We start from the raw sequence: 20,950 nt of genomic DNA, 5'->3' as shown, positions 1-20,950 counted from the left end.
CCTCTTAGAACCATCGAAGGCTCTCACAACGAGATCAGAAGGCTTCAAGATCAAACTTTCTACTTCTAACCTTGACAGGGCTCTCTTGGGTAGCACATTGAGAGAGGAACCTGTATCCACCAAAACATGTGATAACACGGTGTCTTTGCATTCCATTGAAATGTGCAAAGCCTTGTTATGATTGCGTCCAGCTGGTGTCAAGTCAGAATCATTAAAACCCAATAATAACACTCAAATTTACCGTATTTTCGACTCCGATTTCACATGCATTCTAGTTGTTTTATTATCATTTTGTTGTGTTATTGCTATGTTTTTCTTTGTTTTCAGGATTTTACTTTAATCGGAGCCCCGATCGAGAAAAGGAGCGAAAAAAAGCCAAAAACCCTAAAATTCAGCATTTTGTACTTGTGGCCTACCCCATGGCTGGGGCCATAGACCCTGCCATGACGTGTCCAAGCTCAACTTCCCTCAACTTCTACATTCCTCACTACTTCCACTAAGGCGCCTCATTTTGTGCTTGTGGCGGGTGCCATGGCCTTGTGGCGGGCGCCTTAAGAGGAAAGTTTTTCCCTCCCATTTTCAAGTTGAAGGGCGTCCTTGTCATTTCCATCTTTTTACTTGCTTATAAATAGAAACTCGAATTCACTTTTACAATGATCCAAACTTAGAGCAGAGACAAACTCAGAGCAACTTTGTTTCACTTAGGCATATATTCAGTATTATAAAGTAGTAATCGCTTCGCATTGGAGTGTTACCACAATTGTGTAATCGAGTCTATGATAGAGTCTGTAATCGAGTTTGGAGCACTTTGGAAGGAAGTTAATCCTGCCGCCATTTTCATTTCCACTTTGCAATTTATTCAACCCTCCGATTGGAGCAGGTTTTTATTACTTGTCTTTATCTTATTTATTTTCCTGCACTCACTTTACTTTATTTATTTCCCGCACTCGCTTTACTTTTATTTATTTCCCGCACTCGCTTTACTTTATTTATTTCCTCGCACTCGCTTTACTTTATTTATTTCCTCGCACTCGCTTTACTTTTATTTATTTCCTCGCACTCGCTTTACTTTATTTATTTCCTCGCACTCGCTTTAAATTATTTATTTCCTCGCACTCACTTTAAATTATTTACTTTCCGCACTCGCACTACTTTTATTTATTTTCCGCACTCGCACTATTTTTATTTATTTTAATGCACTTTTACTTTACCATGTCTAGCTAAATTTATAAGGTTAGAATGTAAGGATCGTAATTGAACCATTAATCCGTACAGTTGTTCGTAGAAACACTTAAGGGCTATTTTAACTTTCAACTTAAGTTTTCCCGCACTTCAATTCCGTTGGGTAAGATCGAAAGCCGTCCAACGTCTTTTTAAACTTAATTGTTTTTAACTATTTCAAAAACAGCGAAAGTGCTTTGTTTAGTTCATTAAGAGATTTTAACATTAAGAAGAAAAGAGATTTTAAAACTATTTTCGGACGCGTTTATAAGTTTAGAGTCTGGTTCATAAGAACCTCTTTTGATTAAGAAATCCAGGTTATAATACTTTTCAACTTAGTCCAGATACTATATTTCTTAAAAATAGGTTCACTATTCTAACGCAATGCGCGCCTTTTTATAAGTGACAATAAGAGGGTTTGATTAGGGAGTACAACTCGGTTTTGAATATGCGAAAGCGACAATTCCTGTTAAATTAGTTCTTTTCAAAGTAGAAAGCATTGCCCATAAGTAGCTCTATTAGCAAGTACTTGGATTATTAATTGATTACGTGAATTACATTCGACCCTGTCTTTATTAATTATATTTTATTTCAATACTTTACTTTTCATTGCACACTCTAAAAAACACCTATTTTGATTGCCTTTGATAAACACCATAACAATAGATAACGATAGATTGACACTTGGTCTCTGTGGATTCGACAATCTTTTATATTACTCTGACGCGTTCGTATACTTGCGAAACACCGCATCACCCAACCCGTTGCTTGCATGAACATTGGCAACGATCCCTTTTAGTTGGTTCACTGAGAACTCCTGAGGCACATAAGCAGCATTAAGAACCTTCAGAAGTGCCTCCCTGTGTGTCTCCGAACACAGCAGGAGTGAGAGAATGGATATCTTGGACGGAGTTTGAATCAACTGATCGACTACCTTGTAGTCGCTTTTCTTTATAATCCTCAAAAGCTTGTCCACATCCTTCGTAAAAGTAGGCTCTGAGCCAGACTGTGGTGCAGCTTGGGTAACCGGTGGTGAGAACAGTCTACCACTTCTAGTGAATCGCCCGATTCCACCAACATTGTCCACTGCAGGATCTACTATCTCAACTTCAGATTCAGACTTCTGATCCTGCACCTCCTCTACTTTCAGTGGCTGTTCCACTCCATGATCATGCGTGTATACACTCCCCCCATAATGCCATGGAATGGTCCTTTCGCTGGTGAAAGGTAAAGGACCAGGGGTCGTGATGGTCATAGTGGATGGTCGCACTGATGGCACTGGTTGCGCTTCTGGCACACTGATCTGAGCAGTTGGGTAGAAAATGGTGATAGTGGCAACATCACAGTCATACTCAGAAATCTCATTCATTGAAACATAAACATCCGAAACATCGGAATCAAGTTCAATTACATCAGAATCAACCACATTGTTTGGGATATCAGCAACAACATTGGAAAAATTAAATACATCGATGGGAATTACACAATCAACAGGATCAACATTTGTGAATTCATAAGCAGCATCCTCAAACACCTCTTTAGCAACCCCTTCAACAGACTCTTGGACAGACAAGTCTTCAGCCTGGAGGATACCATTATCAAGCAAGGCCTAGATACCCTGATGCAGCTTCAAACAACCTCCAATCTTTATAGCACAATCCAAACAACCCTTCCCATAACTGGGGAAAACATCGGCCTTCAGCAAGTAGTCTTTAACCTCCAACAGCGGAGTCTTCAATTTCAACACATCCTTGATGGACTTGGCTTCCCCTTCCACCATATTAACATTTGCACCACCATGTCGCGGCATGGGATTGTTGACGACATTAGGAGCCGGCGCAAAGTTGATGGCCTTTGAGTCTATGAGGTCCTGAACTACGTGCTTAAAAGCTTTGCAGTTCTCAATATTGTGGCTAGGTGCCCCAGAATGGAAGTTACACCTAGCGTTGGCATCATAACCCACTGGAAGTCTACCAACGGGAGGAGCCAGAGTGTGTAACTGCACAAGTTATAATTGTTGAAGGCTAGGAAGCAACTGAGCTTACGATATTGGAAGAGTGTCGAAACTCCTGTCCATCGCCTTTTGCCTATGTTGATAGGCGGGTCTGTTACCCTGTTGCTGTTGTTGGTACTGAGTCTGTTGACGCTATGGTTGTTGTTGTTGTATTGGTGCTGCAGCCGGAATGGTCACAACCGCAACATACGGTTGTTGATGGTAGTTCTGAAAACTGTTCCTTCTGATACCCCTGCTCTGATATGAAGACAAATAATTAACATCCCCCTCTCTCCGCTTCTATCCCTGAATGAACGGCTTCTTCACCCCTAATGATGATCCAACTCCATTCTGGATCTTACAGGTCTTCAAGTAGTTCTCCACCCTCTCACCGGTAGATACTACATCAGCAAAGTTGGAAGCGTTGCAACCTACCAGACGCTCCAAGTAAGACCCGGGCAGAGTGTTCATAAACATGTTGGCCATCTCCTTCTCCAACATCGGAGGCTGAACACGGGAAGCTGTCTCTCTCCAGCGTTGAGCATATTCTCTGAAGCATTCATTGCTTTTGAGAGACAGATTCTGAAGTTGGGTTCTGTCAGGCGCCATGTCTGTGTTGTACTGATACTGCTTCACGAAGGCCTCAGCCAAATCTCTCCAGCAGCGGATGTGGGCTCTGTCTAGCCTCATATACCATTCTAAGGATGCCCCTGCTAGACTATCCTGGAAAAAGTACATAAGCAGCTTTTCGTCATCGGAGTATGCAACCATCTTGCGGAAGTAGGCTTGCACATGAGTCTTTGGGAAAGAGCTGCCATTGTATTTGTCAAATATCGGAACCTTGAATTTCGGTGGCACCCTCACACCTGGGACCAGCCCCAAATCAGCAACATCTACCCCCAGAGTATTCTGTCCATCTACAACCTTCAGCCTCTCCTCCAGTCTTCTAAACATGGGGTCCATGCCATGGCCCATGCCAAGGTCCTCCTGCATCAAGGTGAACTGATCCTCTTGATCATCATGAATGGGTTGTTGATCAGGGTTAGCACGTGGGATCGGGATAGGCCCCGGTCCACTGGGTCCGTTAACTTCTCCAGCTGGAGGATCAGTCACTGTCTCTGGTTGAATAGTGGAGGGATTCCTCTGCATCATTTGTCTGAGCTCTTGTTGTCCTTGAGCCACTCCCTGAACCACATCCATGAATTGGTTCATGCGGATCCTCATCTTGGCGAGTTCTGCTTGTAGGCCCTCCATAGCTCTCTGTTGATTTCTGCGAGTACCGTACCGGTGAATTCCTACGTCAGCTATCCTGCTAGTGGAACACCCAACAAAATGAGAACACCGCGGAGGTACTTGTTATGCAAGACATGCTATGGATATATGCAAATGCAATGACATGTTTATCAATTCCAAAAGGTATTCTAGCCCCTTGATTCCAGTCTCACATTTGATAAACAATGTAGGAAGAAAACCTCGACTAGAATCAAGAAGAAGATATGAACCTCTGGGAATGGATAAACATGTGTTAAGTGATATGAGTGCAAAATGATGTGATGCAATGCAGTGACATGGAAATCAGGACTGCTGTATCTGCTTGAACATCGTCAGGTTGCACTGTCTGAAGAGAAACCCACTGAGGAATATAATACTAGATCAAAGCTCTGCTCCAGAAAACCGGGTTGGTTGTGAAGGTGAGAAAAACAAGAAAGGGGGGGGTTTGAATTGTTTGAAAAAAATAAGCGCTTTTGCAAAATGAAATCACACAATGATTTTATACTGGTTCGCTTATAACACAAAGCTACTCCAGTCCACCCGGCCAAGGTGATTTCGCCTTCAACAAGGACTTAATCCACTAATCTTGAAAGATTACAAACAACCCCTAAGAGAGAAGAAAATCTCTTAGTCCTCTCAAGTCTACAGACTACAAAGAGTCACTTGAGGAAATCAAACAAATAAAAATTAGATACAAGATGTGTAATCTAGAGTGCTTCTAAGAAAGCAAATATTACAAACTTAAGAACAAATTTTTCACTTGATAAGCAAAAGCTTAGTGAAAATCTTTGAAGAACAAGGATGTTTTTCTTGAGCGTGATATGATTTCAGTATAGTTTTGGCTAGTGATTTCTTGCATTACTGAATGAGATTTCTTCTCTATTTATAGGAGTTGAAGTAGAGTTGAAGTAGCGTTGAATCTGTTGGATATTGAGATGTAGTTACGCCATTCCATTAATAGCTTCTGCAGTAGACTTTTTCACTTAGAAGTGACTACTTACCACAATTAGTATCTTCTCTCTTGGAAGTGGAGATTAACGTCTCTTTCTAATTGAGGAAATCCATTTGCAGAACTTTAACTTGGCTTAAACGTTACTTCATCATGATTAACAATTCTGATTAGAGTCTTCGTGTTTCTGGAGAATCTTGCTTCTGATGTTATTTCTTGAAAGTTCAGATGGCGCTGATAACTTCCAGAGTTTACAGAAGGCATTAGTTCAGAGTCAGAGCTTCTAGACTTTACTTCATGTTCAGATGCTTCTGATACTTTTGTAGTTTTGTCCAGAGTCAGAGCTTCTTGAATGAGATTCCTCTTTAGATGCTTCTGATACTTGAGATTTTGCATCTGATCTTGTTTTGCATCTGATGACATCATCAGATTTGTTTCTTCTTTCTTTAGAACCCTGCACACTTAGAAACTTTTCGTTAGGGTGCCATTTTTGGTTTCTTCCTTTGTTATCATCAAAATCATGGAATCTGTTGTAGAACAATTTTTGTTCTTACAATCTCCCCCTTTTTGATGATGACAAAACAAATAAAATTATCAGATGAAACATGAAAAATATTAGATCAGATAGACAAAAGCTCCCCCTGAGTTAGTACTAGGGAGTTCAGAAGTTCTTACCAGAGCTTTCCAAGTAAAGAGATTTCTGAAAACTTTCTGCAATTTCTTAAATTTAATGTTAGAACTATTTAATCAGAGCTATTATTTAAGCAGAGCTAATTTAACCTTAACTATTTCTACAATTGTTGCAGAATGCTTAAGGTTTTAGACATAATTTTCATCAGAGCTATTTAATAATTTCTCCCCCTTTTTGGCATAATCAAAAAGGCATAAAAAATAAAAAGAATAATAAAGAGAAAAACATTTCATTAATCAGAAGCACAAAGGCACAAAAGCATGCAAAACATCAGATCCAAGAGAATATCAGAGCTAAAGAAGACAGAAGCAAAAACACTAGGCAAGCAGACAAAATAAATCCTAAGTGCCTAAGGGTTTGGAGGTTGAGGAAGTCTCTGAAGCAACATGGCAAACATGTTCTGGATGTTTTCATTCAAAGCATCTTGTTTGTCCATTCTGGCACGAAGCTCATTCTGATCTTGCTTGATCTCTTTCTGATCTTGCTTGATCTCTTTCAGAGTGTTAAGAATCAACGGGATCGCAGAAGAGGACTCCCCCTGAGTCAGAGCCTGCTGAGCTTCAGCTTCAGCAGCAGCTTGGGCTTCTGCATCTGCCTGAGCCTTGGCTTCAGCTTCCTTAATCCTTAGAAGTTCTGCTTCCTTTGCCAGTCGTTCTTCTTCTAACCTTCTTGCTTCTTCCTCAGCTTCCTTAGCCAATCTTTCCTCCTCTAATCTTCTGGCCTCAGCTTCTCTGGCCAATCTCTCTTGGAGTCGTTCCTCAGCATCTCTGATGTAGCCATTTCTGACTTGTTCAGAGATACTCTTCAGCCTATAAGACTCAGAGGTCATCCAACTAATGACTCTGTTCCAGTGTGTCCTAACAGATTTAGGATCATCACTAACTTCAGAGTTTTTAGCCAGAGACTTGACCTTCTGGACTGAAGCTTCTGCAACCTGTATAATGGCCTCCTCAAGGGTAGGTATGGTAAGTTCAGGTTCAGGTTCAGGTGAATGAGGTGGAGAGTTTTGAGGGCTGAGATTTAGAGAGGGAGGTTCAGTTTGTTGAGGTTCAGATTCTGCTTGAAGTTCAGAATCTGGGGATGAAGCATAGAGTGGGTTTACATCTAAGGGTTCGGATTCTGGTTCTGGGACAGCGGGAAGGATTGGTGGAATGATATTAGAGGTGAAAGGAGCAGATGGTTGAATTACAGAGGGTATGGTGGTTGTTTGTTGTAGTGGTGAAGTTATTTCAGGTTCTGTGGTTTGTGTTCGTTGTGAAGCAAGTCTATGGGCATAGAGTGTTGCTATGGTTGGGGAGTTTGGGTCAGAGTGTTCTTGATCAGAGGACTCATGATCAGATAACTCTTGGTCAGAAGAAGGGGAAAGGTAAGGGGGTGATTCATATTCAGAGGATGAGGAAGAAGAAGTAGTTTAGTGAGTTTGTGCAGGTATAGAGGGAGGAATGAAGGTTCTAGCAATGTTTAGAACAGGTGTAGGTTGGGAGGTTCTGATGATTGATGGTGGTATTTCAGAGGTGGTATATATTGGTTGTGAAGAGAGAGGGTTAGAGGAAGCCATTATAGATGCAGAGGAGACAGGAGGAATAGACTTACCAGAAGAGACATTCAGAGGTGCTGAAGTTTTGCTGCCAGAAGTTTCTCCAAGTCTGGCTTTCTTTGCTCTCCTTGCCTCAGCAGCTATCTGTTTCTCAGAGACACCTCTCTTGTATCTGACAAGATCTTCTACAGAGTCCAGACAGTCTTCAAGGCGGAAATCAGAAACATCAACACCTTCTTCCAACATTCGATGAAGATAGAGGGCAACAGCGTCTCTGGGCTCATCCTTGAAGAATCTGACCAGGCCATGAGGCATCTTCCTCTGATCTTTTAGACATTCCCAGGACACATCCATAGTGGGCTTGACTCTAATGTCTTTGATGATTCCCATGCTCTTGAGGTTTCTGGCATTCAGAGGCTTTCCCACGTCAATTGCCAGATCATCCATACATCTGGTCTTCTCCAGATCATCTACCAAGCCATGCTCAATGAAGACATCAGAGAGCAATCTTCCCAGAGGAATGTAGGATCTGGGCTTCATATTATTCCTCGTTTCTCTGACTGAATCTCTCAGATATCTGAAGAGGAGAGTAGGGAGATTGATCTTGATACCCTTCTGAATGCAGTACAGAATGCATTTCTGGTCTGCATTTATGTAGTCAGAGGAGTTGGAGGCTGGACGATGATGGATTGTTCCCAGAATAATCTTCAGCCAAACTCGGAGGTTCTGATGAAGCTCCTTGTTTTTAGAGGGGTTTCCTTCAACATTAGGTTTGAAGATTGTAGGGTTGATGACTTCAGTGATGCGCTTTGACCTTGGAGGAATGTTGTAAATCCTTTTACCTCCACTACTTTCCATATTCAACAGAGAGGCAATGGATCCTTCTGTGATCACTATCTTCACTCCCAGAACAAAAGAAACAATGAACTGGTCATCAGCATCTGCACATCTCCAGAACTCCTTCACCAGAAGAGGGTAGATTGGACCATAAAGCCTGTCGAAGTAGTTTTCCCAACCTTGCTTGCGAAGATCTTCAGTAAGATCAACACCGTTTCTTCTCAAGTTCTCAAAATCTACCAGCGATTCACACAGTACATCCAAACCTTCAAAGGGAGTTGAAAGATGAATGTGTTGTTCACGGTCAAGAATGTGAGGTTCTTTGTAAACTGGGGTTGTGGTGACGCTTATAACCGTGGGTGTTTGAGTGTTTGAGGTTTGGGGATTGGAACTAGATTCCACTTGTTGAGAATGGTTGAAGAGTTCTTGTTGTTGAGCGTCCATGTTGATGAAGATGATGAAGATTGAAGAAGATGATGAAGAACTTGCAGAGAACTTTCAGAGAAGGGTTTAGGGTTTTAGAGTGAGTGAGAGTGATAAGTGTGAAAAGTGAGAGAAAGTGTTTATATACTAAGGGTAAAAACACATGCAAAACGACACACATACCAGCGTTAGCACAAAAACCAAAATAGCACGTTTGGGGGAAAAATGATTACAGCTCATTAATGAATGTCTAATCCCACAGCTTGCACACTGCTCGAGGAAAACTCAAACGTCTGCCTTTTGAATTTCTTGACAGCTGTCTAGAAGTTCTAAGGTTAGACGCATGTTCCCCACGTGTTGATGTATCTGATCTTCAGGAATACCAAAGGATTTCTGAAGATTTCTAACTCAGATATATTCTTAACTTGGTAGAAGTATCAGAGTCAGAGGCAGAAGTGTATTTGTTTTTATCAGAGTCTCATTTTACATGTTCAGAGCCAAATATTACTCAGGACAATTTTTAATGTTCAGATTTTCTAAGATGAAAAGAAATCTATCTTCAGCTAGAGGCTTAGTAAAGATATCTGCCCATTGATGTTCTGTATCAATGAACTTCAGCGTTACTATCCCTTTCTGAACATAGTCTCTAATAAAATGATGTTTTATTTCTATGTGTTTGGCTCTGGAATGTAGAATGGGATTCTTACTTAAACAAATAGCAGCAGTATTATCACAAAAGATAGGAATGTTACTCTCAATTATCTGGAGATCTTCTAGCTGATGCTTCATCCAGAGCATCTGAGTTGTGCACAGTGATGCTGAGATGTATTCTGCTTCTGCAGTTGATAGAGCAATTGTTGACTGTCTTTTGCTAGCCCAGGAGATTAAGTTGTTTCCCAGAAGCTGGCAATTTCCAGATGTGCTTTTTCGTTCTATTCTATCTCTTGCATAATCTGCATCACAATAACCAGAAAGCCTATACTCTGATGTTTTCTCATACATCAGGCCCAGGTTAGGAGTTCCTTTCAGATACTTAAGAATTCTCTTAACAGCTGTTAAATGAGATTCTCTAGGATCTGATTGGAATCTGGCACAAAGACAGACGCTAAAGAGAATATCAGGACGAGTAGCAGTCAGATAGAGAAGAGAGCCTATCATACCTCGATAGAGCTTCTGACAAACCTTGTTGCTTACCTCTTCCTTCTCCAGAATGCAAGTTGGATGCATAGGAGTTTTTGCAGATTTGCATTCAGTCATATCAAACTTCTTCAGAACGTCTTTAATGTACTTGCTTTGATGAATGTACGTGACTTCTGGAGTTTGATTGATTTGAATTCCCAGAAAGAACTTTAGTTCTTGCATTAGACTCATTTCAAATTCTGCCTGCATTAACTTAGAAAATTCTTGGCAAACAGAGATATTAGCAGAACCAAAAATAATATCATCAACATAAATTTGGCATATCATGAGATCATTATTAAGGTTTTTACAGAAGAGTGTAGAATCAACTTTCCCTCTGATAAAATTTTGTTCCAGAAGAAAATTGCTCAGACGTTCATACCAAGCTCTGGGAGCTTGTTTAAGTCCATATAAAGATTTCTTAAGTTTGAAAACATGTTCTGGAAAGTTTGAATTTTCAAAGCCTGGAGGTTGGTTGACATACACTTCTTCTGAAATATAACCATTAAGAAATGCACTCTTGACATCCATTTGGTATAATTTGATAGAATGATTAATAGCAAAAGATACAAGAAGACGAATAGATTCTAACCTCGCGACTGGAGCAAAAGTTTCATTATAATCAATACCTTCTTGTTGACTATAACCTTGAGCTACCAGTCGAGCTTTGTTTCTGACAACTTCTCCTTTCTCGTTCAGCTTGTTTCTGAAAACCCATCTGGTTCCAATGACATGAGTGCCTCTGGGTTTTGGAACGAGATCCCAGACATCATTCTTGGAGAATTGATCTAACTCTTCTTGCATAGCTGCCACCCAATCGTTATCTTGAAGAGCTTCATCACAGGACATAGGCTCAATCAGAGACACTAGTCCCAGAGGAATATCTTCAGAAGTTCTGAAGGTAGATCTGGTTCTGACGGGTTCGTTCTTGTTTCCCAGAATCAAATCTTCAGATACGTTAATACGACTTTTAACTTTCCTTGGAATTTCTGGAGATTTAATTTCTTCAGAGTCTGGAGTGACAGTTGCTTCTGGAGTTTTCTCAGATTCTACCAGAGTGATCTCTAAATCTGCAAACTTTTCAACTAGCTTTGACTTTTCAGGGTCAAGCTTATCATCAAATCTAACATGAATTGATTCCTCCACAATTTTGGTTTCTGTGTTGTATACTCTATAGCCTTTAGAGCGTTCTGAGTATCCTAACATAATACCTTTCTGTGCTTTGGAATCAAACTTGTTCAGATGTTCTTTAGTATTTAATATAAAACAAATGCATCCAAAGGGATGAAAATATGAAATGTTGGGTTTTCTTCCCTTGCACAGTTCATAGGGAGTCTTTTCCAGAATAGGTCTAATAGAGATTCTATTCTGAATGTAACACGCTGTATTTACAGCTTCTGCCCAAAAGTGCTTTGCTACATTTGTTTCATTGATCATGGTTCTGGCCATCTCTTGGAGTGTCCTATTCTTCCCCTCTACAACTCCATTTTGTTGTGGAGTTCTAGGGCAGGAGAAATCATGGGATATTCCATTAGAATCAAATAGTTCTTCAAAATCTTTATTTTCAAATTCTCCACCATGATCACTTCTGACTCTAACAATTTTAGAGTCAAATTCTTTTTGCACTTTAGAACAGAAACTGGTGAATACAGAGTGAGACTCACTCTTGTGCTTTAGGAATTTTACCCATGTCCAGCGGCTGTAATCATCAACGATTACTAGTCCATACTTCTTTCCATTGACTGATGCTGTTTTCACAGGACCAAATAAGTCAATGTGAAGAAGCTCCAGAGGCTTAGAGGTAGAAACAACATTTTTCTTTTTAAAAGATGTTTTTGAAAACTTTCCTTTTTGACAAGCTTCACACAGAGCATCTGAAGAAAACTTCAGTTTAGGTAAGCCTCTGACTAACTCAAGTTTAGTTAGCTGAGAAAGTTTTCTCATGCTAATGTGGCCTAAGCGTCTATGCCATACCCATTGCTCTTCGTGAACTGACATTAAACATTTAACATTTTGATCTTTTAAATCAGAAAGATTTATTTTATAAATGTTGTTTTTCCTCTTGCCTGTGAAAAGGACAGAGCCATCGTTCTGACTAATGGCTTTACACGTTTTTTGATTAAAGATTACATCATAACCGTTATCACTTAATTGACTTATGGATAACAAGTTATGCATTAATCCTTCTACATAAAGAACATCAGATATAGAGGGAAGAGTACCATTACCAATAGTTCCGGAGCCTCTGATCCTTCCTTTCTGATCTCCTCCGAAGCCTACAAATCCAGCGTCTTTAAGTTCCAGGCTTTGGAACATAGACTTTCTTCCCGTCATATGTCGCGAGCATCCAGAGTCCAGGTACCATGACTGGTGTTTGAACTTTGCTGCATAGGATATCTGCAACATAGATAATCTTATCTTTCGGTACCCAGAATCTCTTGGGTCCTTTTAGATTAGTTTTCCCAGAGTTTCTCACAACTTTGGGTCTTCTAGCATTTTTAAATTGGTGTTCTTGTGTATGTGTGTAGTGGTATGAAAAAGGAGATTTAATTTGATCACTTGTAGAGGGTTTATCTTTCTCAGGATCATATCCAATTCCCCTTTTGTTATTCTGACTTACTCCATAAATCATGGATGCCATAATACTCCTATCTATCCCATTCTTCAGAAATTTTTGAAAGGCTTCTTCATATTTATAAATAATTTCATTTGAAGTTTGTGGTGCTTGAGACAACGTTTCTTCCAATTCTAAGCTTTTTGTTTTAGCTCCATCTCTTTCTATCATTAGAGATCTGATAGTATCATCTCTTGCTAGAATTGTTGTCTCAAGTCTACTACATACTTCAGATTTTGCTTTAAGAAGGCCTTTAATGTCTTTAATTTTTTGTTTTAATTTCTGAAGAGAGGTAAGAGTTTCTGATAAACATGATTCTAAGTCAGATCTAGAAAGTTCAGAAAATACCTCTTCAGATTCTTCATCTGAGCTGCTGGATGTGGTAGCCATAAATGCTACGTTGGCTTGTTCATCAGAGTCAGATTCTGATGATCCTGATTCACTATCGTCCCAGGTGGCCATTAATCCTTTCTTTGTTCTGAAGGTATTCTTCTTGAAGCTTTCTTTTCTAGGGTTATCTTTCTTCAGCTTGGGGCATTCATTTCTGTAATGACCTGTTTCTTTACATTCAAAACAGGTAATATCTTTATTAGGTTTACCTTTTGAAGTTGACTCTGATCGATCCCCTCTGGGTCTTGATCTTCTGAAGTTGTTGTTGTTCCTTCTTTTCCAGAGTTGCTTAACTCTTCTGGTTAGTAAGGACAGTTCTTCTTCATCATCAGAGTCTTCAGATTCAGAGTCATCAGTGTCTGCAGTTTCTGCTTGAAGGGCTTTGGTTCTGTCTGACTTCTGTCTTTCAGGTCTGGACTTCAGCGCCACTGACTTGTTCCTTTTCTGAGGCTCATCCTCCTCTAGTTCTATCTCATGGCTTCTGAGAGAACTAACAAGTTCTTCAAGGCTGATATTGTTCAGATCCTTTGATAACTTCAGAGCAGTAACCATTGGTCTCCATTTCTTTGGCAGACTTCTGACAATCTTCTTAACATGATCTGCAGTCGTGTATCCTTTGTCTAGCACTTTAAGACCTGCAATAAGAGTTTGGAATCTGGAAAACATAGCTTCTATAGCTTCGTCATCTTCCATCTTGAAGGCTTCATATTTCTGGATCAGCGCCAGAGCCTTCGTCTCCTTGACTTGGGAGTTTCCTTCATGGGTCATCTTCAGAGAGTCAAGTATATCTTTAGCAGTCTCTCTGTTGGTGATCTTTTCATACTCGTTATAAGATATAGCATTTAGGAGTATGGTTCTGGCCTTGTGATGATTCTTGAAAGCTCGTTTCTGATCATCTGACATCTTACTTCTGGGAACTTCAGCTCCATTTAAGACTGGAGGTGTGTATCCATCTGTGACAATGTCCCAGAGGTCAGCATCATAACCCAGAAAGAAACTTTCGATTCTATCTTTCCAGTAATCAAACTTTTCTCCATCAAAAACAGGAGGCTTGGCATTGTAAGAATCTTTCTCATTTGAGTGGGCCATTGTTTTTCTCGTACTGGATCTCTCTACACGGTTAAGTGTTTGATTAGAAAATCAATAACAGAGCCGGAGCTCTGATACCAATTGAAGGTGAGAAAAACAAGAAAGGGGGGGGGTTTGAATTGTTTGAAAAAAATAAGCGCTTTTGCAAAATGAAATCACACAATGATTTTATACTGGTTCGCTTATAACACAAAGCTACTCCAGTCCACCCGGCCAAGGTGATTTCGCCTTCAACAAGGACTTAATCCACTAATCTTGAAAGATTACAAACAACCCCTAAGAGAGAAGAAAATCTCTTAGTCCTCTCAAGTCTACAGACTACAAAGAGTCACTTGAGGAAATCAAACAAATAAAATTAGATACAAGATGTGTAATCTAGAGTGCTTCTAAGAAAGCAAATATTACAAACTTAAGAACAAATTTTTCACTTGATAAGCAAAAGCTTAGTGAAAATCTTTGAAGAACAAGGATGTTTTTCTTGAGCGTGATATGATTTCAGTATAGTTTTGGCTAGTGATTTCTTGCATTACTGAATGAGATTTCTTCTCTATTTATAGGAGTTGAAGTAGAGTTGAAGTAGCGTTGAATCTGTTGGATATTGAGATGTAGTTACGCCATTCCATTAATAGCTTCTGCAGTAGACTTTTTCACTTAGAAGTGACTACTTACCACAATTAGTATCTTCTCTCTTGGAAGTGGAGATTAACGTCTCTTTCTAATTGAGGAAATCCATTTGCAGAACTTTAACTTGGCTTAAACGTTACTTCATCATGATTAACAATTCTGATTAGAGTCTTCGTGTTTCTGGAGAATCTTGCTTCTGATGTTATTTCTTGAAAGTTCAGATGGCGCTGATAACTTCCAGAGTTTACAGAAGGCATTAGTTCAGAGTCAGAGCTTCTAGACTTTACTTCATGTTCAGATGCTTCTGATACTTTTGTAGTTTTGTCCAGAGTCAGAGCTTCTTGAATGAGATTCCTCTTTAGATGCTTCTGATACTTGAGATTTTGCATCTGATCTTGTTTTGCATCTGATGACATCATCAGATTTGTTTCTTCTTTCTTTAGAACCCTGCACACTTAGAAACTTTTCGTTAGGGTGCCATTTTTGGTTTCTTCCTTTGTTATCATCAAAATCATGGAATCTGTTGTAGAACAATTTTTGTTCTTACAGGTTGAAGGTTAAGGTTTCCTGAATTTAGCCCGCCCCTCACTGGTAGGTTCTAAGAACAGAAGTTCGTCAGCTTCAGCCCTTCAGTCGAGAATAATACGTTTACCACTGAAGGTTTGGCATTATTACGGGATAAAAAACCTCCACTGACTCCCCTCAACAGGATATCCTAAAGCAAGTTCCCAGCCTCGGGGTCCTCGGGTTGAGCAGCGAGAATGCGCCCACCAGAGATAACATAAACGCGTCTCGGAGGAGAGGCCTCGGCTGAGTCCTCGGGAAATGGTCACCAGAGTCGAAGATTCCTAAAGGAACATCTGTCGTTATGGAACACCCATAGGACAAAATATATCCAAAAGAAACCTCGTCTGGATGTGGGTCTCATGAACGACTTAACTTAGCAACATGCCACACAAGCCTCATGACTATCCACTCTAAAACCTGTGTGTACACTCAAGCCTGGGTAGTGGGCTTATCTCTCATAAAACATCCCACCCCAACAAACAGCCAACCCAACAGCAGATACAACATATGTACAAAATGCAATAAGATAAAGCAGGTAAATGCTGAAAGTAAATAACTGTACAAAAGAAATAAACACCCAACAAACAAGAAACCTACAAAAGCTAGGAGGGACTCGCTTAGGGAAACCAGAGATTCTTTCATAGAATTAAGAGAGCTATGGCCGAAGATCAAAACCAAAGACCTCTTAAGGATTTCGCTCAACCATCTAATGAAGAACCTAGTTCTAGTATAGTAAACCCAACCAACCCAGCTAATAATTTTGAACTTAAACCATCCCTGTTGCAACTAGTGCAACAGAGACAATTCGCAGGTCTCGCTACTGAGAACCCAAACCAACATTTAAAAATATTTCTTCAATTAGCAGACACTTTTAAAACCAATGGAGCTTCTCCTGAGGCAATATGTTTAAGATTATTCCCTTTTTCCCTCAGAGATAAAGCCCTATCATGGTTAGATTCCCTTCCACCCAATTCCATTACGACTTGGGATAACCTTAGAAGAGTATTTCTTGCTAGATATTTTCCCCCGAGTAAAACCGCTGTTCTTCGAAACCATATAACTAGATTTACCCAAAACCAAGGAGAATCGTTGTTCGAAGCTTGGGAGAGATATAAAGAGTTGTTACGAGCATGCCCACCTCATGGATTAGAAAATTAGTTAATCATTCAAACCTTCTATAATGGACTTCATTACAACACAAAGATGACCATCGACGCTGCCGCAGGCGGTGCTCTAATGAACAAACCTTATCCTGAAGCTAGTGCCCTCATCGAAGATATGGCTCAAAACCATCAATCATGGGGAGTCGAACGAGCGACAGTTGAGAAGAAGGAAGCCCAAGGAGGAGTGCATGAACTAAGCTCTATAGACATGATGCAAGCTAAAATGGACGCATTAGCCCTCAAAGTCGAGCATATGTGCATAAACCCGAATACTGTAGCCGCAATTTCGTCGGATTGTAAGATATGTGGAACCAAAGGACACCAATCTACAAAATGCATTCTATTAAACGAAACCCACTCTAAGCAAGTGAACTACACCCAAAGGAACCCATATTCGAATACCTATAACCCTGGATGGAGGAATCACCCGAACTTCTCCTATAATATCAATAACCCTATTCAAAATAATTCACCTCCGAGACCTAGTTATCAAGCCCATAGATCAAATCAACCTATGCAACCTGTACCACCAAAATCGAGCCTTGAGAAAATTATGGAAAATTTTATCACCGCTCAAACCCAACAAAACAAGGAGTTCATGAACCAAAACATTCATGTTAACGAATTGATTACTCAGTTAGGAACCAAGGTTGACCAAATAGTTACTCATACCAAGATGCTTGAAACCCAGATCTCTCAGGTAGCTTTAAACCAAGCCCCTCAGACTACACCTGGAGGACAATTCCCTGGACAACCTCAACAAAATCCGAGAGGACAAGCCAATGCCACCAAACCCTAGATTGAGTGAACCCGAAACTTCTAAGGAATGTACCAAACCCACGGACGAAGTAAAGGAACCAGAGGAATCTGAAAACCAGGAAGGTCGAGATAAAGGAGAAGAACCTAAAGACAAAACTTACGTACCACCCCCGCCGTATAAACCACCTATACCATATCCGCAAAGACTCAAACAAACCCATATTAATAAACAATATCAAAAATTTATTAAAGTTATAGAAAAACTTCATGTAGAAATCCCTTTCACAGAAGCCATCACCCAAATACCTTCTTATGCAAAGTTTCTCAAAGACATCCTTGCCAACAAACGTAGACTTGACGATCCGAAGCCTTTGGAATGTTGTGCTATTTCCGAGGACAAATTAGCAAAGAAAGATAAAGATCCTGGAAATTTCTCCATTCCTTGCCTTTTGGGTAATCATGTCATCGAAAAAGCTTTTCTAGACTTAGGAGCTAGTGTGAGCTTAATGCCTTTAGCAGTTTGGGAGAGGTTAAACTTAGGAGAATTACAGCTCACTAAGATGTCACTTCAGTTAGCCGATAGATCTATTAAGTATCCGATAGGAATTTTAGAAGATGTTCCTGTTGGGATAGGTCAGTTATTTATCCCTCCTGATTTTGTTGTCATGAACATCAAAGAGGACAATGATATACCAATCCTTCTAGGTAGACCATTCTTATCGACTGCAGGAGCCATAATAGATGTCAAGAAAGGAAAGTTGACATTTGAGGTAGGTGACGAGAAAATAGAATTTATACTTTCGAAATTTCTTATGGCACCTGTGATGGGAGATGATAACACGAAATTATATCATATTTTAGGACTTAATTCAATTAAATTTTATTATTATTTATTTCAGTTCACTTCATTTTATTAGATATTACGCGGTATTTTCTTCCTATTTGCCTCAGGTGGCTTATTTTGAAGCACAAGTAAAAATGGAAGAAAAGGAGGTGCAAAAAGGAAAGAAAATGAACCAAATGTCAAAGCCCAGCCCAAAACACAAAACGCAGGTGCCGTGCATGTGACGGACGTCACAAAGGCTGTGACGAGCGTCACGCCTTGCACACTCCTGTGACGGATGTCACACATGGTGTGACGAACGTCACACCATTCCCCTACATTTTTGGCGCAAGGATCGCCTCAGAGACGTTGAGGAGACGTTGAGGAGTGTTGAGCCCTATATCCACGCCATGCTTTTATGCACGTTGAAGACCTTTTTGGCAGCGGAAGCGGTTACTCAAACATATATAAATAGCCACTTGCAAAACCAAAAAGGGGTTCCGAAGCTTTTCCACATTTTTTCCTTTGCCGTTTTCGCTTTTGCATATTTTCTTTTCCAGCAACTTAACATTATTGTTTCTTTATTATTTTTACGAGTTCTACATTATCTCTCTTGCAATTTTTATTTTCCTTTTTCCTTTTTAGCATTTAGTTAATTCTTTTCGTGCAATAGTTTCTACACCGAAAACTATTGTGCACCTTTTTACCGGATCTAACCTTACGTTAGAATCCAGTTTTTATTTCCTTCGTTTTGTTTTGTTGTTTAATTGAAGAATCCAAGAACAAATCCTACCGGCTTGTGGTGGAGTGTTCAAGACTATTGTTTAACTCATTCAGGTTCTTTAATTATTATTTAATGCTTTGTTTTATTATTTACTTATATTATCTGCCTGGGATGAGTCTGTTTACGCATGATAAGTATTTTAGTTTGTTTAGCATGTCTGGCTAATTCGCTTAGATATCGGTATGTAAAGTAAGCGGAATAAGGAATCAAAACTAAGTCGGTTAAATTAAGTTTAGAATTAAAATCACTCTTTTTACGGCCTCAATTTACAGGTTTAATAACAAAGGTTTTTACGAAAGTAAAAGACATAAAGAAGTTAAAATCAATAGAGCGAGAGTTTGAGGTTTTAACTGGACAGTGTAAATTAGACATTAATTCTAGATCAGGGCGAGAGCAAGTTTTAGAGTTAATTAAATTCCGATCTTTTCCAAAAAGTATTTTTAAAGATTGAATGTGAGGACGAGAGTTAAGCATTCGAATTTAATTATATAACCTAAGTCAACAGAGCGAGAGTTTGAGATAAGGGTGTTTAAACGGTCAGTGTTTTCTTGAAAAGAGTTTCTATGGACTGTATTGCTTTCAAAAAATGGTTTTTGACTTAATTATAAGTGACAGCTACATTAACATAAAATCATGGTTTATTCAACAGAGCGAGAGTTTGAGATAAAACTTTTAATCAATAAAGTCAACTGAAAAGATTTATTTTAAAACCAAGAGACCGACAAAGATTGATTCCCTAATTACGACGAACTACATACCGATATCTGCTTTATTAATATTTAATCTAGATCTTAGTTTAGTTTTTAGTTTTCCCCCAAACAATCAAACATTGTTCACCTTAGCTTTACGAAGTGACCTTAGATAACGGTATATCGATTCATAAGTCCCTGTGGGATCGATATCTTTTAAAACTACGCGATAGAACTGTGCACTTGCAGTTTGTACCCCAAATTCGACTCATAAAGTTGCGATCAAGTTTTTGGCGCCGTTGCCGGGGACTTTTATTTAATCGATATCGTAACTCTTCCGTTACGCTGTAGAGACTAAGGTTTCTTTTTCTTCTATTCTTTCTTTCGTTGATTTGTATGCCACGCACTCGCTCTCAAGGCGAACCGCTCTATTTACGAATCAACGATATCGAACTATATCTCAGAGTCCTACGACGAATTCGGGAATATCGTGCTGCAAACAATCTCCCTCCTATAGAACTTCCTGATTTCAAAAACCTTTTTCCTTCGATAACCGAGATGGCAGAACCAGCTCGTGCTCTTAGAGATTACGCCGCTCCATCGCAAGATGAGCCGCATTCAAGTATTGCTCCACCCGCAATCGAAGCAAACAACTTCGAACTTAAACCTTCGCTGTTGCAGGCTGTGCAACAGAACCAATTCTCTGGAAATCCTACCGAGGATCCAAACCTTCATTTATCCGTATTTGTCCAATACGCTGATACTGTTAAAGCTAATGGTGTAACTTCAGAGGCAATTCGACTTCGTCTTTTTCCTTTCTCATTAAGAGATAGCACTAGAAGATGGCTTCAATCTCTTCCTTCCAACTCAGTCACCACATGGAACGAGTTGAAGAAAGTTTTTCTTGCTCGATATTTTCCGCCAAGCAAAACAGCTATGTTAAGAGCCCAGATAAACGGATTTAAACAGAAAGACAACGAGTCTCTTTTCGAAGCATGGGAAAGATACAAAGACATGATGAGACTTTGCCCACACCATGGTTTAGAAGACTGGTTAGTAATTCACACATTTTATAATGGTCTCTTGTACAACACAAGGTTAACAATAGACGCCGCTGCAGGTGGTGCACTAATGAACAAACCTTATGCTGATGCCTACCAGCTTATCGAAAGCATGGCCCAAAACCACTATCAGTGGGGAACCGAACGAACAATGGTGGAAAAACCTCAAACGAAAACTGGCATGTACGAGATAAGTAACCTTGATCACGTTAATGCAAAAGTGGATGCTTTGGTCCAGAAAATTGAAAGTTTAAATGTATCACCTCCAGCCCCCGTGGTTGCTAT

General features: G+C 39.8%; 1 non-coding gene and 1 pseudogene across 1 annotated transcript; both read right to left on the bottom strand.

The window, feature by feature from the left end:
* Positions 1-16,427: 16,427 nt before the first annotated feature.
* LOC127077934 (small nucleolar RNA R71) lies at positions 16,428-16,534 on the bottom strand. The gene has a single exon (XR_007787693.1). It is a non-coding gene; the product is annotated as a small nucleolar RNA R71 (small nucleolar RNA).
* A 4,013-nt stretch (positions 16,535-20,547) lies between these two features.
* On the bottom strand, positions 20,548-20,647 carry LOC127077204 (uncharacterized; annotated as a pseudogene).
* Between the last annotated feature and the right edge of the window lie 303 nt (positions 20,648-20,950).

Source organism: Lathyrus oleraceus, chromosome 4 (assembly GCF_024323335.1).
Source record: "Lathyrus oleraceus cultivar Zhongwan6 chromosome 4, CAAS_Psat_ZW6_1.0, whole genome shotgun sequence".
NCBI lineage: Eukaryota > Viridiplantae > Streptophyta > Magnoliopsida > Fabales > Fabaceae > Lathyrus > Lathyrus oleraceus.
This window is presented reverse-complemented; position numbering and strand designations above follow the sequence as displayed.